Source organism: Rhipicephalus microplus, chromosome 7 (genome assembly GCF_043290135.1).
Source record: "Rhipicephalus microplus isolate Deutch F79 chromosome 7, USDA_Rmic, whole genome shotgun sequence".
NCBI lineage: Eukaryota > Metazoa > Arthropoda > Arachnida > Ixodida > Ixodidae > Rhipicephalus > Rhipicephalus microplus.
The window spans coordinates 133,576,682-133,598,246 of NC_134706.1; the positions used below are offsets into that span (position 1 = coordinate 133,576,682).

Here is a 21,565-nt window from a genome sequence, read left to right on the forward strand (position 1 = left end):
TTTGCCTTGTTAAGGAGAACGTAAAGTCCATATCCCCCCGCCCTCCCCCCTCCAAAAAAAAAGAAAAAGAGAGAGAAACTTCTTTTGTGGAAGAACACTGTCCCGTAAAAATGATCTGGTGCTTTTTTGCTTTTTGGTATGCTTCACCGCATGACCTCTAAACACTGCGGCGGAACTGACTTCTGCTCCCCCCTTCTTCGTGATAGCTGTAAAGCTTTGGTTGCAGTTTTCTAATACATATGGACGCAAACATACTTTCCCTATGCTTCCCCAATCAAAGGGCAAACATAGCTAGAGTGTGGCTTGCTAGCACACAATTTATTCACAAGCAGCTGAGACCCTGCTGACGTGGCACTTAGCTGGCCCTCTCTTTGGCAGGGAGAAAAATCGCCTATTACACGCTGCATGTTGTGTTACAGTATGACACCACCCTACCCTCTTCCACTCATTGGAAGGGGTCCCCGAGACATCCATGGCTGTGAACCCCTGGTGTAGAATGAGGCATAAGGCATCGCTTCACAATGACACCCATTCAAGTGTGATGAAATTATTTCACCAGACTTTTTCTCTGACCCTGCTTCATCAAAACAATGGTGAAAGGTAAAGTAAGGTACGAAACTAGCGTGAACTGTACAGAAAGTCCCTTTTGGATTTGTTGTACGCTCCTTTAGTCTTACGTTCGATAAACGTGCGTCGTCTTATGTAGTGTCACGTGATGCGGATTCTTCTCCGGCTTGCTCCGTGCGATTGGCAGAAGTGATTGAAATATCGTTTTCTGGCTTCTAAGGCCACAGAGTTAACATACATACTCTATAAGAAAAGCTCCTCATAGGACTCATGCATTAAAGCCTACAACCACTAGGGTGCCGCCATCATGGAACGATACCCAGCTTCTGGGTCACGTTCTCTCGCACTCGCCACTGCCTTCTGAAATAGCCACCGATATTTTTTTTTTCTGTTTCCTGGATTTCTGTTGCATCGTCGTAAGAGTCTGTAACACGAGGTCGAGTTTTTGGATCATGGCAACAAAAAACACGAACGACGAGGCATTGCATGCGACTAGTGCGACGCGCAAGCAAGCCGGTGCAATCAGCCGCACGCCGCACCGCCACGCTATGAGCGTTACGAGAATGGTATAGCGCCATGCATCTACTAAACTAATCTGCCAACGCTCCATTCCGCGCACAGTGAATTGCACAAATTGTCATAGGTATTTTTCCTAAAACTTGATGACATCAATGTCATCCAATTTTTGCTCGTTTATAACACGTGATCACGCTTCTTTACAATTTGTACACTACAGAAACTGGAGTGTTTTAAGCGTCAAATTTAGCGCTTCTTTAAAGTATTGACATGACGAAATCGACAACGTTTCAGGATGTCGGCGCTTCGGTGGTCATAGCTTTTCCTGCCCAGCCTTTCCTCTGGAGTCTGTATAAAAACTAAGGCGTCTTCTCTGGGTCAAGAGTGGCGCTTTTGGTATTTTAAGAGGAAAAATCACTAATACGAGAAAAACTGGCAAAGCTCGCTCCAATTAAAATCAAATTAAATAGCGCAGGACATCAAACGGCGAAGCTGGAAGATAGGTTGATGCTAGGTCATTTCCAGGTGCTTGGCATTAGCTATAGATGAGTGTAGATTATTTATAAATTGCTTGTCAGTGCGAAGAGGTCGGAGTTCAACCGCAGACATGACATGGATGTTTAAATTGAAGAGGCAGAAACTCGCGCTGAAACCAAGCGTTCGTATACCTCCCATGAACCTACGGCCACACCGTCCGTTCCCGTATTGGGTTTCCATTGCTTCGGTCTCTTCTCCCACTCGTCGTAGCCTTTTCCGTTCCCAATTTTTCGCCAATTGTACGCACCGTTGAAGCCCTCTGTGGAGGCGCTTCAGTGAAGCTGCCGCCGTGGTGTCTATCACTTTATTACAACCGGTAGTCTATAGAGGCGTTTACTGGCTATCTGAATTATTGTGCCGTCCTGTAGCCTTTTTTTTTTTTAGTTTTAGTGGAAGAACAAAGATGATATTTGCTCCATCATTGTGGTTCGTGATGATTACAGGATTTCTGTACGCACTTGCACATTTAGTAAGTTGGAATGGCTCTATGCAAGTTTATTTATTTATTTATTACACACTGCAGACCTTTAGGTCCCAGAAGGTGGGCAGTTACAAGGGGACATAGTCGAAACAATAAGTGGCATAAAGATTGTTTGGGGTGAACGTTTCATACACTCATAGTGAACGCAAGGAGCGACATAGCAAATTATTTCATAATAACGCATGTACCGGACAAAAGAGAAAAACACACCACAAATTCATACTTCATGTGTCATGCGATTAAAGTAAAAATAAATACATAATAAATACAAACAATAAACACAATTATTTTCACCGTTCAAGCCAAGAAAGTAATGAATACATAAGTATACAATAACTACAGCACATACGAGATGAAAAAGAAAATGAAAAGAAAAACGCTGTAATAAAAGATCGGAAACCTGAATTTTCAGGACAATGCTATTTAGAGCGAAGGAGAAATAGATTCTCTGAGGATGCCCGAGTTGTTCCGTTCCAATCTGAGACCGTGCGTGGAAAACATGAGAACTTATAAGCGTCTGTCCTGCAGAAATAGGGTGTTAGAGATTTGGCGTGATGATGCCTTGTGGGTCTGGTTGATAACGACCTCAGGTACGGCGATGGGTCAATCGCAAGTTTGTGGTTCAGAAGAAGAGAAACAAGGTCAATTCTTATGTGTTTTCGACGTGTGCTAAAAAAGGAAATGCCATTGGCCTTCATTATTTTAGAAGGAGAGTCGACTCGTGAGAACTTGTGAAAAATGAACCGGACGGCTTTCCTTTGTATTCTTTCCAGGCACTTGATGTTAGTTTGAGTGTATGGGTCCCATACTGCACTCGCGTATTCTAACTTAGGTCTTATTAAAGAATAATAGGCCAGTAATTTAACATTGCTTGGGGCATTATGAAGCTCATGTTTTACAAAGCAAAGTTTTCTGAATGCAGAGGAGGAAATAATATTTATATGTTTATTCCAGGATAAGGTAGTTGTTATTGTAACACCTAAGTATTTATAGCTATCGACTTGCCTGAGTGGCGAAGAACCAAGCTGGTAAGTAAAAGACAGGGGTGCTTTTTTACGCGTTATAGGGAGCACTACGGTTTTATCGGCGTTCAAAACCATGCCCCATTTTTCGCACCACTGCAATACGTTATTTAAATTGCTATTTAACTCAACCTGATCATCAAGATGAAAAATTTCTTTGAATAATACGCAGTCGTCTGCAAATAATCTAATTTGAACACCAGGGCTTGCTACGCTAACAATATCATTAATATAAACCAAGAAAAGCAGGGGGCCTAGGACACTGCCTTGTGGCACCCCTGAAGTGACTGCCAAACTTTCAGAACGTTCACCTCCAATGTCAATATATTGCTTCCTGTTAGTCAGGTAAGCAGAAATCCATCTGATGAAGTGTTCAGGGACGCCAAGAATTCTAAGCTTTATGATTAGTTTATTGTGTGGAACCTTGTCAAATGCTTTGCTAAAATCAATAAATATTACATCTACTTGGCCATTAGAATCAAGAGATGAAGCGAACGAGTGAACTACTGTTATTAGTTGGGTTATCGTTGAATATCTTTTTCGAAAGCCATGCTGATGTTTGTGTTCTACTCGGCCAGACAGATTGTTCTACCCGATCCAGACAGATTGTGGCAAATGTTTACGTTTAAATGGAAACAATATTATTGAATGTTAAGCAAAGTTCAAGAGTACCCTGGCTTAGATCTCCAACGCGGGAAAATCAGAGCCATGCCTCAACACAAGGGCTTGGCGGACTGCTCAACTTCGGACACCAGGAGGTCTCAGCTGCGCAGAGCGGCTGCCCACCTCGACGACAGAGGCTACGGGCTAACTGCCATCGTTCTGAAAACTATATAGTACGACACCCTCGCATTATGTGTTTGAATGCTGCTGGCCCTTCTTAGCACAATCTTCACCTGTCGTCCTGATGCTTGTCTCTGTCTAGATACAGGCGTTTTAGATGGAAACGATTGCGCAACACGTTCGTATAGAGTTGTCGCCAGGTGACGGTCTGCCTGCTGTTCATTTAGTATTCGATGATGGGCATATGCTTCTGGCGCTCACAATATGTTTTTGTGATGGAATTATAACTAGTCAGCATATCTCGGTCTGCACGGGGGTATTCTCTATCGTGCGAGAGGCATGTCCCTGTTCATAGAGTTTCTTTAGTTTCGAAAAAGCGTTGCCTTCCGCGGTAACAGGGAACCAAACTATCATCGAGCTCGACCTTATTATTATTGCGATACCAATTAATATGGACACTCTCCACTAGATTTTGCCGCCGGTGTCACAGTCACTCATCGTATATGTATACGTATCTATATATATGAAAACACAAGAAAAAAATCCTGACAAAATCTCCAGTGTACGAAATCAAACGTGGTGCCTCTGAGTTGCGAATGCGAGGCGTTAACCACTGAGCCACCGAAAAGCACATCCTTCAACGTTTTAGCGGCAAGTTATTTATGTCAACCTTTTACTGCTGGTGATGGGCATCTCGGGGGGGGGGGGGGAACTACAGTGTTTTCAGCATTAACAGCAAGATGGCGCATTGAGCGCACGGCGGCGCGCGCTCTCATCTCCCACGCGTACTTTGTCCCGCAGAGTGGATAAGGTACATGGACGCCAGCTCGCGCACCTTTATGTCGCGGCGGGGACGATCGTAATTCTTGGCGTGCGTTGGGCTTTTACTAGAACGTTTCTGTTGTAGTTACGGGGCGCACAATGGTCACTGCAATTGTTGCACAGCCTCCGTTTGCGAAAAAGGCGCGCTTTTCAGACACAGCAACGTAAGAGCTGAGACGCTTATTCGCGTTCATCTGTACCTGTCAGTACGTTTCGTGTGTCATTTGTGGGTGAAAACACGCGGCATGTTTCCATCTGCTTGCCATTCGGCGGGTGACCTTCCAATCAGTTGCTATCACGTTCATTGCTTCGCTTTTGCGGCAAAGATGTGACTTTTGGGTCTTCCCGCTTTAGCCAGAACATTTGGGGCTTCCTCGTAAGTTCTTTGTCATGCTTCCTTACTGCTGTTTGCAAGTCGCATAAGAACGACTCCGTATTTCTAATTTGTCATGGCAATGGCTACTTCATCCACTATATGCAAATGTGTCGCGCATACGCTGCACGCCATCTTGTTTTTAGAGTCTGTGTCTATGACGACCGCACTTTATTTACGGCCGTCGGGATATCCGCTGCGTTGACAAAGAGTGCGTTCCCTTGTCATCCGAAAGAATAAACCATAGCCTCCACTCTTGCTTTTTTTTCTGCGTGGATCAGCTGTTGTCGAGGTGTACGTTTCTAGAATGTTCGCCACCGTCACGTTGTCTCCAATTTCGCTGGCGCACCGAAATTTTACGCCTGCCTCGCCCTTTAAACATGCCTTCTGATTCTATGAATACAAGACTTGAGTTTGCCACGCGCCAGCCTTAAAAATAAGCGCCGTTGGCGTTTACAGTGCACAAAGCGAGTTCCCTGCACACGCCTGCTGAGACGGCCATCGAACTCGCTTCCTTTCTCCCGCCGTGGCAGCTGGCAGAGACAATCGCTCCGTGGCGTGCATTCTTAGGGCCGCCCACGAATGCTGCCCTCTGGCACGCGTTCAGCTTGCGAGCGTGCTTGGCAGTGAACGTTGGGGTGTTGAGGCTCGAAGGCTGACGAGCGTCCATTTCTGGGAAGAACAAACCGTGAACTCGGGAGAAAAGCGAAGCCGACACGGATGCGACGCGGACGTCTCGTTCGTCAGTCTTGAAAGATGCCGCAGCGTACAGTATACAGCACGTCGGCTAAATTCGTCGCACGCGGCAGTGAGGCGACGACTGGACAAGTAGCTCGGCTATGTATGCTTTGGCTGCGAGGGCCTGGGAGATTACGCATCGGCTTACGGGTGCGCGTTTCAGATTGCTTACGTGCACCGAAAAAATAACATCAACGTAGATAAGCGCGACGATTCTTGAGGAGCCGGAAATCTGCACGCGTGATCTTGGTGTGCTTATGCCATGAGAAAAGCATGAGGGGGCTCAGGGGGCAGAGCAAGAACCTTTTTGGAGGAAAGGGACTCGAACCTTTATGCATTTTCGGGTAAATGTTCGTATGTATATGTAAAATAATGTGAAAATTTTGGAAAACAAAGCTACGTCTCAGTCGCGTGAAGAAAAAGAAAAGCTATCCACCTGGCTATACGCAGCACTACACGACTGGAGAGATGAAAGGCGTGGGAGATTTACGGGCAAGAATATGAAGTAGTTGAAAATAGGAGGTAAAATAAACAGATATTGAGAATGGCCACACTATCAAAATTTGTCATCGTCACAGCTTATATTGACTCATGCACACTAGTACTTCACGGGAAAAAAAAGCACTGTAATAGAAACCGTCACAACTTCTGCGGGTCTTTTCTCTTTAGAATCCGCAAAACTCTTCCTTAAAAGCGATAGAATATATGAGGGAATTGTTTATCGTCAGGCAGCAGTTACGATTCCGAAGGGGCTTTCAACATATACCGATCCGTGGATTTCCACGTCCATTGACTACCGGCTGGCACTCGTCCTCTCTGGCAGTTATTTCACGGGGGGCTAATTACAGCAGCTTGCTTTCCATTTCAGGCATTTAGAATGGCGATCATGGACCATGTGAGAAAATATTCAGCATAAAATACACATCAAACGGACTTGTAATTGCAGAATATGTTTTGTAGACAGAAAAGTTGTCATGAACACGCAGCGGCTGGTTTTCAGAATACAAAAGTGCTACTGAGAACACAAAGTAATCCGAACACAATGTCTAGGAATGCTTTATTTCTCACAGGCTTGCCGCAATTTTTCAGTTGTCTACGAATCGGTACCTTTCGACATGACTGTATGTATTAAGAGTCCTTCAACGCTTTTCTGGCCACGAAACTCCTCCCTAACGCTAAGGGAGAGCCACGGCCGGTCTAGAGGTGCTCGCTCGCTTCCTCTACGGCTTGCACACGGGGGCTGTTTCATACCTGTCGCCACGTCAACTCGCCGGCCGTTGCGGAGGCTAGCGCGCGCAAGGAATGCTTGGGTTCCTACCTACCGTTGCACTTCCCGATGGTACCGATGCATGATGGAAACTGGGTGGCAAGCATACATGTCAACTCTGGTCTTGGGAATACATCAACGCGGCGTCACCGACCGGCAGAAAAATTGACAGAAAACGTCTTGCTTTTATTTTCAGAAACGATCACTGCAATGTGTCGAAGGACTCGCTGTGGGTTGTTCGCTGGCATCCGTTTACGGAATGTATGTTCGATTTCTCCATCCGACGACTCCAAAGCGCCATGCTTGGGATTTTCCAGCCCGGCCTTTCGTTTGGCGAGCTTGCTTGAAGGAGCCGAGTTTCGAGCTGTTGATTCTTTGCTTGGTTTCATCGCAGGTTTCAGTGGGCACAAGGTACGACTATCCTTGAAGTACCGTTGGCAGCGTACCAGGAGCATTTTTTTTCTAATTTTACTTCCGCTGACATAGTCACTCAGAAGAAAATGCATGCTGCGCGCGATGGTAGGGACACTTGTCGTTAATTACGAGAAATGTTTTTTCTGCTGCTCCGCGCTTAGCTCCTCATTAGCGGGGAATTGGCGAAATGACACGCCGGCTGTCTTTCCAGCCCGCAACGTCCAGAACTGCAGACAACAGTACGCATGTGCGCGCTGTGCGATTGCTGCACCAGATCACCCAGCACACACGAAAGTCTCTTCGTAAAAGCAGGCAGACAAGAACGCGGAAAAACACACCTGGGAAACTCACTGCGACACGTATACTGCGACACGTATCACTGCGGCACGTCACACCAGCGTCACTTCATTGAAACTTCGTGCCGAACTAGAACTCTTATCACGTCGCCGTAAAATTGCTCGCTTATCACTACATCATAAGCTCTACCATCACACATCACTTCACGAGGATTTCTTTAGGCCACCCCCTGCCATCTTTCCGCGCCGCGATCATCCCTTTAAAATCGAACGCTTCCCTAGTCGCACTTTTCATTATGCTAGATCCTTCATACCGCGCACAATAACCGAGTGGAATGACTTACCTTCAAACATTGCAACCGTCACCGATATCACTGAATTTCAGAACCTACTAAACATGAGTGCAAGCGTGTGAACTTTTTGCGGCTTTCCCCCCTCTTTTTTCTTTTTTCTGCAAACCGTGTTTTTTGTAGAAACTGCGTATGTTCATGGTTCGTGTTATTTATTGCTGTGTTTGCCTAATTCAGTTATTCACACGTGTTTTTGGTGATGTTGCCATTCCTTTATGCTTAATGGCGCGTGTGTTTGTAGTAAGCTAGATTGCGTTTTATTAGACTCTTGTGACTCTATTTCCTTCTTTGAGTAGTTCAATTTTAAAATATTTTTTTTAGTTTTATTATTGTTTGACTCATATTATTTCTTCTGATTATTTAAGATTATGCGGTAAGAATATTGACATTATATTTATTCTAATGTATTTAGTAGCTGTATGGTGTTTAGTCTGCGTGTTTTCTGGTTCTATTAATCATTTCATGTACCTGTATGTGTTATAGCCCCCCCCCCCCCCCTATGTAATACCCTCCTGTGAGAGGGCCCTTAGGGGTATTCTGAATAAATAAATAAATGAATAAATAAATAAATAAATATTAAAGCGCGGTGAGTACGTCAGCAATCTACTTGCACGAATGGCACGACCTGTCAGTGATCGCGGCTTCATGAGTAAGCAACGCGAAAGTGACCATAGACTACCTAAGGCCCCTCTATACTCCTCGCTATCCGCTGCTTCTGTCCCTGTGTGAAACTACGGGTGGAATTTCGTGACCAGAAAAGCATGGAAGGACTCTGCTGTAAGCTATAGCACAGAAAAAAAATGGTGCGCAGTTAGCAGTTACTGTTTAGTAGCAAAATGATTTGCTGCCCAGTTGCACCTGGGAACGAAATACTCCTAAAACAAACCTTCGGTGGGAAAATTCGTAACTCCAGCTTTGCTAGAGGTCTATTGTGGTAGAAAATCACATTTTTTACCACCTGAGAATAAAAGAAATCAAAGCGCGGCAGTGAGAAAATTCGCCACATCATTGATTTTATTTCATGATGTCAGCGAACGTATGCAGTCTTCTCAGCTTTGAGCTAAGCTTGATAATATATATATATATATATATATATATATATATATATATATATATATATATATATATATATATATATATATATATATATATATATATATATATATATATATATATATATATATATATACGCAGGTAGAAGGAAAAAATACAACGGGGAAGAGCAAATCGGGCCTCGCCGCCCCCGCAAAATTTCCCGCCTATGGATATATACTGAACTGCATAAGAATCAAAGCTTGAGTGAGTTGGTAGGCGTTAATCTTGATTGATACAGCGCATCAAGTTATCTATTCTACACCAGAGGGAACTCTGGCGCTAGTGTCTATGGGAGCTGCAAGGCACGGCGCAACAGCGAGCATGGGAAAGATGGGTATAGTATACAGAGATTCGTCTAATCTTCGCACTTATGGCCTGCTTCTCGCTTCGTGTGTGTTGGTGTGGCTTGGAGCTGTTTTCTCACGAAACAAAGATCAAGAAATGTTCAGCGGTTGCGCTTCACCACCTTATTGTTTTAAGCTTACCGTTTCGAATCAGGTCACAAAGTTCAAAAGGGTTCGTTCTATCCTTCAAAACAAAACCGTAACCAGCAATAAATGAAGCCGCAGGTACGATTCGTCGCCCGCAAGTACGAAGACTAGGCAAATGTGTCATTCCCATGGTCGCTGAACGATCGCAGCGAGTCCCCTCTAGTTAATTTTAGGAAACTTTATGTTAGAGCGCACATGAGACGACGACGAAGAAAATGCAGCACCTGTCTGTATTTATTCTGCTTCGTCGCCAACTCGTGTGCGCTGAATAAACCGCGATGACATATTTATTATTTATGACTTGCAACAGCATGAACAAAGTGAACAGTTGCGTAGGTTCGCGTGTTGCCTTGTGGACGCGTAGTGGGTCAATTGCGGATTCGCAAAAAGAATAACTGTAAACAACTGGACTTGCAGTTGGCCTTACAGCATGGGTTGACAGGGCCAATTTTACCCACAGGGTCGTTGGTTTCCTTGGTGGAGGCATGCACCGAGATACGAAGCTAGGCGATCAGTTGAGAAGGCGATGCAAACGGGGCCTGATGACGCTTTCGTGTTTTACTCTTGAAAGCAATAAAGAAGCGTCCAATGTTTTTTTTTTCTTATTACTTTTTTATCGTGTGGAGCTGTAAGAAGTTATTCTCGTGTACTACATTCTACCAAGAGGAACCATCCACAGTTACTAGACGCTATGAAGCAATTTCAGAACACCAAAGAGCCCTGAGGAGGATATACCACCTTCCTACAAAGACCTCAGCAGAGAGCAGTTCATTGCCTGGAGACAGCTGCAGACTAATACGTACCCTAATCTCAGTTTTCTGAGTAAAATCTATCCGGGAATATACACCAACAAATACCCACTTTGCAGAGAACACCCCCACATTTTACCACGTGACATGGGCCTGCCAACACACACACAGGTAGTGCCAAAAAACTGCACACAAATACAGGAGCAGTGGGAGGCTGCGCTCTCCTGCCACAAGTATGAAGAACAGCTCAAGGTGATCGACAGAACTTGCAAGATGGCAAAGGCTGCAGGGGCTCTGGTCTGAGGGCTCCACCTTCACCGGAAAAAAGATTTGTGAGAAAGTTTTGCATTCATTCATTCATTCCGTGAACGACAAACTCCCTGAGGCATCGCACGCATTCTTCGATTGCTCGTAATTTGGGCCAGCCCACGGAGCCGCCTGTCGTGGCATAGTCACCGCAGCTGCCCACGAGAATGCACGTGCGTCGCCTCGCGGAGTTTCTCCATTCACTGAACGACGGGAGAACTTCCGACACGAGTATCACTTTTTACTCGCCCAGCAGCGTGGGCGACAGTGGCGATGCCCGGCTGTGGTCCAGAATAGCAATGGCGAGCCTCGGCGCGGCTTCATTAGCGGTCAAGCAGGCGTCGCTGCATCTGAATGCCTCTGCAAGCGAGGACTCAATCTGCACCCTCAGTGACCTTGCACGGCCAGGTGCCGGGCGCGCAGTGTTGACCGTGACGCCATTTGTGGCGTGTTGCGCGAGGAACACCACGCCGTATATATCCGAGACGCCCACTGGCCAGAACAAATAAACACGTTGAAAGAGATTGCCGGGGAAGCTCAAACGCGCCTGACCTGTGGCCTCCAAGAGCAGCGAGCCTGTCTCGGAGGCCACACCTTACCAGCCTGGCCACGCGCGAGGAGGGGGGGGGGGGAGCTATTCCTTAAGGTAGTAATGAATAAAGAGTGAACCCCGACAATGTCTGCATCAAAGTGGAACACCTCACCAGTGATTCACAAGAGAAGGGATAAGGTGAGAATAAAACTGGCAGAGACGGAAATGTAAACAATTGGGAGTTGGTTAGAGAAGTTCGCCCTGATCGGAGAGCGGTCGTCGGATATCGCGAACGCCATCAGCCGTGAAATCCACCAAGCGTCGCACGCACAGGGCTAACACGTAGTGCATATTTGAGAAACTGTTGAACTTGCATTGTAATATCTTCGGAGCATGCCAATAAAGCTGATACATTAAGTCATCACCAGCAGCAAGTCTTACTTCCAATTCAGTACGAAGGTCTCTCGCAATGACCCCTCGCCCAAGTCCCATCCTGCGCAAGTGGGCACCGTTTTTGCGCCTTCTTTATTTCACTTGTCTATTTTTAAAGGTCCGATTATCTGGAACGCCGAACAAGAAAAGAATATCGGGTCGGAAAGAATATTGTGTCGGAAATTCCCCTATAATTGGCAGAAAACATAAGTACTGTTGAGAAGTAGGATTCACAACGGATGGTACGTGACTGCAGCATAAATGGGTAATTGGTTCTTAGATTCATTTTACCAGTGCAATATAAACACAAAATGCATTGTCACTTTTTAGCACACAAACTGGACAAGGACAAAAAGCGACCCGAGCACAGCGCTGTCGCCCTTGTGCATTTGTGCGCTAGAAAATGAAACATGCAATTACGATGCTCAAACGTATACGCTCCAACAAAATGCAGACTGCCGATGTCTTCTTGGCGTCTACCTTTTGCTGTCAATAGGCGCAACAGACATTTTCTTTGTGTGCGTCACTTGTTCACAGCTGCCTCAGAGCTCCAACCTCGGTCAAACGGTCAAACATGGGTTTGCACGGAACAATCAGGTCACTGCTGTTCTGCAGATACCATTTGTTAAGGGTGTCCTGTTATCGCATACTACCAATCATAACATACGGGCAAAAGCATGAATGATGATGATGATATTTGAGGTTGAATGTCCCAAAACCACCATATGATTATGAGAGGCGCCGTATAGTGGAGAGCTCCAGAAATTTTGACCACCTGGGGTTTTTTAACGTGCACCCAAATCTGGGCACAACGGGGGCAAAAGCATGGAGTGGATCCTGAAGTCAAGAAGCGAGAACGAGAAATGTGCGTGGAAAGAAAAATCACTGTAGAGATTAAAGATGAAAGACCGGAGCAGCCGTTATTCTAGCTGACATTTAGTTGTGGCGTATTCCGGAGAGTGACATGCATACGTGAAAAAATGTGTGCGTGGCCACAACTGCTGGAAGCGCATTTCAGCGAATGTCACCCGATGCATTATTTATGCATACGAATTAGGTTTCCCGAGCGCTGTTTTTGTACCGACTATAAGAGTGGGCTCTGTGCTGGTGCGTGAACGATTACGCCGTCAAGGGCGTGTGGACAGCCCGTTGTGCGCAGCTCGTGGCTCCTGCGAAACACTTGAGCATCTCGTAGTGCACTGTCGCACATTGGCTACGCAGTGGTCTTTGCTGATCAAGAAATATAAATTCCCAGGACTTAAGTGCGCGGCCCTAGACGACTAGCTCTTTCCGAGCGGTTGTGCTTCCCGACGCGACCAGACCCACCAAGCTCTCCTTACAAATATGAACAAAACAGACCTGGCCACCCGTTTATAGTCGTTCTTTTCTATTATTTTTGTTTATGTTGTTTTCCTCATACTCGTCGAAGTCTTCATAACTTTTTTTTCCCTTCCTCATCTCCTTTCCTCTTTGTGCCCTCTAATCTTTGCTTGCTCTGTTTCTTCCCTCCTCCCAAAAGAGTGAGCAGAAGTTGTGCCCCTCCAGGTGGCAGTTGCAAGCTTCCTCTCTCTCTCGTTCCTCTGTGTCCTTGTGTGTCTGTGTATGCAAATCAAATAAATAAGTAAGTAGGCCGCTATTGTGTCACACACGGTTCAATGAAATTTTTTGTTGTTGTTGTTGAACCTCTGTCTAAGAAATCGTATCTCACCACGCCATAATGCACCCTTCCGACAAAACAAAATGATAATTATACCCCAAGTGCCATGCAGGGTAGCAGAAAAGAAAATGTAGTTTAGCGCGGTGAGCAACTGTTCGAATTTGGAATAAAGTTTGTAATTTAATCCTTCCATGTATATAGTTAGGCGATGCCCGCAGGCGGTGCTACTGCCACGCGTAGACCGATTTGACGCGCGCTCGGCCCACGCCATGCGACACGCGCCGAACCTTTTGCTAACCCGCCTCCCCGGCGTCCGGCTTTGCTGACGGCAACACTACTATTGGGCACCACGGGTGGCCCACCCACCGCCCCTGCGGCCGACCGCACGCGTCGCACCTCGAGTCGCATCCTGCACACCAGCTGCTGACTCATCTGCCGCTGCGCCGTTAAAGATCGCCGAAAAGAGAGACAACCGTGCCCACACGGTGCTGGCCTGGTAACGATGCCTGTTTCACAGGCAGTGTAACGTTCCTAAAGAACACTGTAGTTTTCTATCGCACGGAAATACGTGGACAGATAAAGACGGGAAAGGTGCCAACTTGCAACAATGTTTATTCCAGAACAAGGCAACCCTATATGTAGGCAGCATTGCCTTTCAATCATTATGACCGCACGCACTTTGCAAATTCACATATCTTCTTGTATAGATAGACTAACTCCTTATACACGAAAGGGCAGTCGACGGTACAGAAATACGGTTGTCTGCCAGCCTATCTACGTAAACATATGTGATTAGTTAGTTAGTTAGATAGATAGATAGATAGATAGATAGATAGATAGATAGATAGATAGATAGATAGATAGATAGATAATTAGGTAGATATATAGATAGATAGATAGATAGATAGATAGATAGATAGATAGATAGATAGATAGATAGATAGATAGATAGATAGATAGATAGATAGATAGATAGACAGACAGACAGACAGACAGACAGACAGACAGACAGACAGACAGACAGACAGATAGATAGATAGATAGATAGATAGATAGATAGATAGATAGATAGATAGATAGATAGATAGATAGATAGATAGATGTGTGTGTGTGTGTGTGTGTGTGTGTGTGTGTGTGTGTGTGTGTGTGTGTGTGTGTGTGTGTGTGTGTGTCAACTTGCACGCCGTTGGTAGAAATCACTTAATTATGCCAAATGTTACCTAGAAAAGTGAGGCTGTAAGTATGTGATTCTGTACTCGATGCAGTCTTGTTTCGGTGCAGATGTAGCAATATACTGTCGTATGGGGTATAGTCAACCTGACGCCGACAAGAGCTCTCGCTGAGTGGTGCCCCATCGTCAGACTTCTGCGACCATGTTCATCTTTCCTATCTTCTCCTTACTTCTGTATGTGGCTAACCCTGCGCATCTCTCTCTTCCTGCTCCTCTCTCTATCTCAGCCGTTCTCTTATCTCTGCCATTCAGTCAATTATCTCTGCCATTCAGTCAACAACCACGCAGTGTAACCTCTCGACGCGCGCTGCGTAGGCGAATACGGCGCCATGTTCGATTCGTGTTTTTATCAGAAGGTAGTTGCGACAGACGTGCCTTACACTTTATTCGCTAGCGTTGATAGATATTTCACTTTTAGTGCGAATGTGTACATAGATATATATTCCTGCGAATTGCTTCCGCGGAGAGAACATGCGCAAACAACTATTTTACGCTTGACCTCTTCCGGGGTCCGTGCGGGTTTCACGTGGAGAAATGGCTCATACACACATAGATGTTAATTAAGTGAAGCAATTAAGAATAAAATTTATTCGAAAAGTCAAAAAGTGGACTCGAGCTGTCTGAGTAAATAAATGTGAATCAAGCGATTGAAATGTTGAATTCATTCAAAGGTGAATCAAGTTAACGGAGTGTGTAAAGTATTAAGTGAAGCTGCTCTGACAAAAAGTGCGTTTGTCGTCCTTTTGGGGGGTAACTGCATTGCCGCAACCATTACTCCCCAAAGGATGAATGATTCGTCCTTTCGGGAGTACACTGTCGGGGGCACTCTTAGTCCTCAGTAGTTCTGAGGGATGAAATATCAAGGAGTAAGAGTTACCTCTTTATGGGAGGAAGTGACTGCGAAGGGATGAGCTGTTACTCCTTGATGATACTAACCGTTGCTCCTTCTAGGTAAAAAAAAACAACCAATTTATCACGATTTCAGGTTTAATTACCGAGAATTTGGATGTTGACTTATGTAGTTGACGTCATATACAATCAGTACACATAAGCATATTCGGAAGTAAGCTGAAAAAAAAAAACTCCCGACAAACACAGGATTCGAACTCGTGACCATATTCAGCAGTTGAGTGCGCTAATTACTATACACCCCATCTCTTTTCCCAGCAGAGTGAATATTACCTGTGTTGCTCAATGTAGCAGGATTACTTATATTACAGTTAAGTCTTCAGTGTTTGGCAAGCAGCCATTCGGTGATGACATTCGTGAAAATGCAAATTACGCTGAGTTTGTTTTTCTGCGGAAATGCTTGAAGTGCGTTTGGGTGCTCGATGAGTGTGTGTATACAGAAAAGTTCCCTTATATGTTCGCGTCACTGTGTGTCAGGCTCGCTCGCTTCTGATTGTACGGATCACGGTTCGTTACGTCGTTCAGCGCAAACGTCTGTTTCATGACAAAAACGAAAACGTTCAAAGAAACACGCAAGTCTATTTAGTGACTCGAGTCGACTCTGCAGCATCGTTCGTATACCAACATACCAACATTGTGCGCATACCAAACAACGAACCACAGAAAAACCTTTAGGCAACCAGTTAGCCACATTATTATCCACAAGTTTGCTCTATTTCCTGACGCGATCAGTTGTTGGAATAACTTGTCCAGGGAAGTTGTAAAATCTGGGACGTTGGCTTCATTTACAGAATATATTGTAAATAATACTATTCCTTGATGTATGTGCCCTTTATGTATGTCTGTATATGTGTGTATATATAAGTATAAATGTGTATGTGTGTATATACTGCAGAGTGCTCTCTTTCGACTTGTTTATTTGCTATGTATTATTTTTTCAGCTGTGCGAAGATATGCTGTGCATTTGTATTTATTTTCTGTTTATATTTTTGTATTCACTCCTGCATGGGCCCGTGAAGGGCCTGCCGTATATGTAAATAAAAAAATAAATAAATTGCAACAATTTTGTTTGGTGAATACAGAAGACGGAATGGCTTCCCTGCATTATTGTAAGTACAATTAAAAGTACAGTGTTTTATTCGAATGATTAGTGTCCAGACGCCTTCAGATAGTGCACCCACACCATCGACAGCTGCTGAGAGCGTGTTCGTATATGCTGCAAGATGTTGACTTTCCTCGGCAGACGCCACTCTCTCAGTCATCCACTTCCTAGAAAAGTAATCATGCGTAAGCATTCAATATATACGGCAGAATCGTTCGCGCGCAAGTAGTGACGTCGAATCACACACTTGTTGGACAAAAACAGCTCTTTCGCAGAACCTGTCTCAATGCTATCGAACATTTCAGAATATGTTATGAAGTGTTCAAGAAGCCCGTTCTCGAGTTTAACGGTTAAAGTTTTCACAGCAATACGCTTCTGGGCCAACCTATTTATAAATAAAGCTTGCTCTTCATTTTAAGAGATATGAAATAAAACACACCTAGCACCGTTACAAACTAGCAAAGTCGCCGATACAGTCACCGACTGCCTGTGTTTATGGTGTCAAGCTTTTAGCTATACAGACATGCGATGTCAACAGCTAGTCAACCTTCCTAAATTGTTTACCTATGCAATAAACGACATCTTGCGAATTTTAAGTGAATTTTATTTCGAAAAGCCGCGAAAATTTCTGATAAACAATGCTTATGTGTTCAGCACTGAAAAGAAAACAATTATTGCATAGCTGTACTTCCTACAGAGCTAATGTTGAGCCTTCATCGAGTCTACCAAGTTTCGATGGCCCAGCCATTAGGCTTAGAGCACTCGCAATGCTGTATAGCGTGAACTCATCAACCATGCATGTTTAGTTCGAAAAGAACGTGATCGTTAAGCAAGCGGTGACCATTACACTTTAACAGAGCACATGCAAATTCACGGGGAGTGATGGCAATTGACCTCTCAGGCGATATCTCAGCAGGCACGGATCATTTCGGTAGCGTAGCACTACATTCTAGTAGCGGATGACGGCATACCACAGAGGAAAGATTGTTCGGTGCACCACAAGAGACAGCAATCCCGACCACGTTATGAGAACAGATCTACAATTGCACATCGCGACACCATCGAGGGTTAACTTGCCGAGAACGTTCACCACGCCGCGCATAGATACGGCTTGAGCGCGAGCACGCTTTTTTTTTCTGGACGGGGGAAGGGGGGGCAATGACCATATACACTAAAATAAACTGTTAACAGTTGATTTCTTTAGGTGAATATTTGCTTACGCGCATGATGATCCTTCCTTCGAGGCCGCCACTGCGCCGGAAAATTCCATCGGAGTGAACGTTTCTCCTAACAGTCTAACAATACCTCTATCTCTCAAGTTGGGCACGGCACCCTCGTTTTGCAGTTAATCCCTCCACGAACTGACTGTTTGTTGCGGGGACGAAATGCGGCAGTCACTCCCACTTCGCATCCTCCTGCTGGAATGCATGAACATGCCATAAGAACACAGGCCGCAGGCACTTTCGCCTTCACCGAAAATGCGGCCGCCGCGGCAGGCATTTGATCCCGTGATTTGCGGGACAGCAGTAGAGCACAATAACCACGATACCACACCACCATGGCAGGTACTGTTAGGGAAAAAAAAAAGATTGGCCCTAATCTACACGTCACAGTGTAAATGTCGTCGAAAGACGATAGTCGTGCGTCTGGAGAGAGTGAACCAAACGTTTATCTGATGTTCTGCGCAAGAAAATCGGTGAATGGTATTCTGGAGGCACTGCGTTAGAACGCCTCGATCGTGTAACAGAGGCGAACAAGTGCATCTAGGCACGTTAGACACGAGCGCCATCTAGCAGTTATCTTTGAAAACGAAGGCGTGCGCGACCGCGGAGAAAGATGCACGCCAGTCTCGGAGGTGATAACGTGTAGAACGCAAAGCGACGGGCAGGTGCCACCACCGTGTCGTCGTAGCAAAGCGTTGGAAACACCTTCTTGAGCATCGCGTTGCACTGTCAGCGCAACGCGTTAAACGCTACATTCCTTAGAGTTACTTGTGTGAGCCTCTTCTAGTATAAAGGCAGACATATAAAACATAGACATGTTGTTATGGCGCCTCAGATATGCGCAATATTTGCTTTTCACTTGACAATCGCACAACTATGAACCCTAAACCTTGAGCAATATTGGTGGGCGCTGCGGACGGGATTGGCCGTTTGGTGCCGTTTGAGGTATCGTTAGGGCGGAGAAACAGACAAATGTACAGACAGACCAATATGTTTCCGTCGAAGGTCCCCAAGCCTAGACTGTCTTTAAAAAAGCAATGACGATGGAACTGACGGAAACAAGTCGGTGCGAGCAAGTCACCCCTTCGTGGCCGTAAAGTTGGCTCGTCCGCGGTCCTGTTGAACATTTGGTGGCGTTTTGCACCACGTAACGACGCTCGCCGATAGGCGGCGTGAGAGGGGCAAGGAAGGACACTGCCCGATGTCGCCATCTGGTGAAGAAAGCGCCTGTTGTGTTGGCGACAGCGCTTTCTCGAACGCGTCGAACCAGCTGCGTGTCACGCATTCGGCACAACGAATTGGTCGCTCCGCTTTCATCGCTGTCACCCGCAACGAACCAACTTGTCGTGTCGGCCCGCATTTTCCCTCAGCAAATGAGCCCCCTGCCGCCACCTATCCCGCGCACGCCCACCCCAAGTCCCGGCGTGGTGTAGATAGTTGTGTTCAGCGCAGGCTGATGCTTTCTGCACACGCAGAGAGCCGCGAGGCATTCCCCGGAGTCCCCGCTAGATTTGCGGGCTGATGCGAAATGTACCAGGTTTTCAGGCATAACTGGCAGAGCTCACAGAGCTTAAACGGATAACCCTGAGTCCCAACTTAAACGCGTCGGTCACTATCACGCTAAACCCCGTGATTGTCATTAATGTTATTGTAGTGTTGTGTAAGTGTAGCGCATGCAGATGCATTTTCTCTGTTTCCTCTGATATTGAGTATGATACATGTTTGTGTGTGTATAATCTGTCTACTTGCTGCATGCCTCGTACAAGGGGCCCGAATCTTCCAGTGGTAAGTACGCTCTCTCATTTGCGCCTTTCTCCATTCTTATAAATTATGCGAATAAAAAACATTAACTAAAATTTAACGCAATATATGACGCTTGCAGTGACAGGTTGTGACGCTTCGTTCAACATTATTGCTTTTTACCACACGTAATCTAATTCTATCAGTGTATTTGTTCAAGGAAAAAGAAAGAGGCAGAAGTCCACCTTTTTATGTACGAAGCTGTGGAAAACGCCGCAGTGCAAGAATAATACGTCTGTCTAATGCTGCAACTATCATCTGAGTTATGTGTTTGTCTAAACGAGGACTGCACCAGTAGATGACGCCACGTGTACAACTGCCGCACCACTTCGTGCATTCGCGAGCGCAGTAATACGAGAAGGGTAAAAAGATGAACAATCTCCGTATAGATTCGCTGCTCTTCAGTGCAGGGGTAGCACGTGGCAACTTTCGCCCACGCGTACACGTAAAAAACGACTACTGTTTCTGACAAAAAAGTACTTTAAAAACATGGTGTGCGAAAGGACGTTAACACTGGGAAGTGAAAGCATTCACGGAGTGCATACTATCAATTCGTAAAGATAGTGAGAGAAAGAGGGAGACGATGAAGAAAGGCCGGCCGGTTAACCAAGCTTTGGCTCGGTTGGCGACCTTGTGTACACTTGGAGGGGGGGCAAGAAGCAAAAAGTAAGACTGGCTATAAAGTCGGAGGCACTGTGCCAATGCGCGTTCGAAACAATACTACTCACGATTAGTAAACTGCACCGAACTACAACGCGGTGTAGTTTGCAGCTGGGTCCGTCCTTTCCCCCCACTTCTAACCGTCCCGTCACAGCAGACAACAGGAGCTCCGGAGCATCCCGAGTTCCCGACCGTGATGCATTGTAACAGATTTTTACTTTCTTCTCCCTTTCTTTCCTTCCTTCTTTTTTTCTTTCTTTCTTTCTTTCTTTCTTTCTTTCTTTCTTTCTTTCTTTATTTCTTCCTTTCTTTCATTCTTTCTTTCTTTCTTTCTTATTCGATGCCATAAATCGTTGCTCGGGCGAAGATGTCATGCAATATGGCAAAAGAAAAAAGCAGTTAAAAAGGGGGCCAGAGAAGCATGCATGGTGTTGAGTAAGAAACACCCTACGCTTACGCATATTTCATTTTCCATGAAAGCTTCATTTATTACGAGATCAGTCATACATTGCGAATAACAGGGGACAGTAGATCCACCTGAGATTTCTCACCTCACTACCTCCTCCTGCAACATTACCTGCTGCTCGTAATTGTATCAATTCCTAACAACAACAATAATAAATGATTGAAGGAATAACTAATAGAGTTATAGGTCTACCTTAAACCTTAGTTATTTGGCTTCACGAGAAAGGCTTATAACGACTTTGTAAACAAGTAGTTTTCAGCAATGAACAAACGGGTAATTTTCTTTGTCAAGGGCTAAACGAAAGGCCTGTGGGAACAACACGCTAAAGCAACGTGGGCTAAAGTACATACGTGCGTGGGTAAAGTTAAATTACCCTCATTGCCCAGCACAGGACGGCATCTTTCAAGCCAAGCTCGGTATGGCGTCAGGCAACCCCCTTCACACATTTAAACATTTGAGGTCCATGCAAAAAAGGGGGACATCTTGGTATTCAAGGAATACGTGAATTGTCACGTTCCATTACGTGAATGACGTAGCTTGTTGGTGGTTGACATTTGTCCATTCCGTTGCTTGTATCACATGTAACCGCCTAACCCTATGCCAACTTGCGCTATGTATGTGCATGTCGTTCAGGATCACTGCCCACTTTGTTCGGCGATACCTGCCCAAAAGAAATATCGACGAGGTTGAATATATTAGAGTGAAACTCATTAGAAGTCCATTCCTGCTTTGAATGACATCGCCGT

General features: G+C 45.3%; 1 protein-coding gene across 1 annotated transcript in view; it reads right to left on the minus strand.

Annotated features, from left to right (window-relative positions):
• Window positions 1-21,565, minus strand: part of LOC119180433 (heparan sulfate glucosamine 3-O-sulfotransferase 6) — a 167,214-nt gene that overhangs the window by 123,835 nt on the left and 21,814 nt on the right. The window lies entirely within an intron of this gene.